Below are 404 nucleotides of genomic sequence, written 5' to 3' on the forward strand. Positions count from 1 at the left end.
CAATGGTCATCCAACAGAAAAACAACAACACTGTGCCTAGTATCTATTCCATGTAAATTGCCTTCATAGCACTGAAAACACCCATTATATAATAGTTCAAGCTAAGCATTGGTCACTCTTATGCACTCTTGAGATAAGTAACCACAGCTTGGACCACATACTCCTACAAAGCTCCCATTCCTCTCAACGGATGCCTGGCTGTGAGTCTAACAGAGAGGACAAACCAGCAATGGTAGTAATAGAGGATAATGTAATGTCATTTCCTATCACTGTTGTTCCCTTGTTTCTTCTGTTTATTCGAGTAGGGGATCTTCACACTCCAACTTTTATGCATGTATTGTATGTCAGTCTTTCAAGGTATCTTTCTATGTCTGTCTGTCTGCCGTGTTCATAATGTTAAATGG

At 39.9% G+C, this 404-nt stretch overlaps 1 protein-coding gene across 1 annotated transcript in view; it reads right to left on the bottom strand.

The window, feature by feature from the left end:
* The window catches only part of LOC119582044 (organic cation transporter protein-like), a gene marked incomplete in the record, with an annotated part of 19531 nt that overhangs the window by 15174 nt on the left and 3953 nt on the right, over nucleotides 1-404 (bottom strand).

Source organism: Penaeus monodon, chromosome 15 (genome assembly GCF_015228065.2).
Source record: "Penaeus monodon isolate SGIC_2016 chromosome 15, NSTDA_Pmon_1, whole genome shotgun sequence".
NCBI classification, from domain to species: Eukaryota; Metazoa; Arthropoda; class Malacostraca; order Decapoda; family Penaeidae; genus Penaeus; species Penaeus monodon.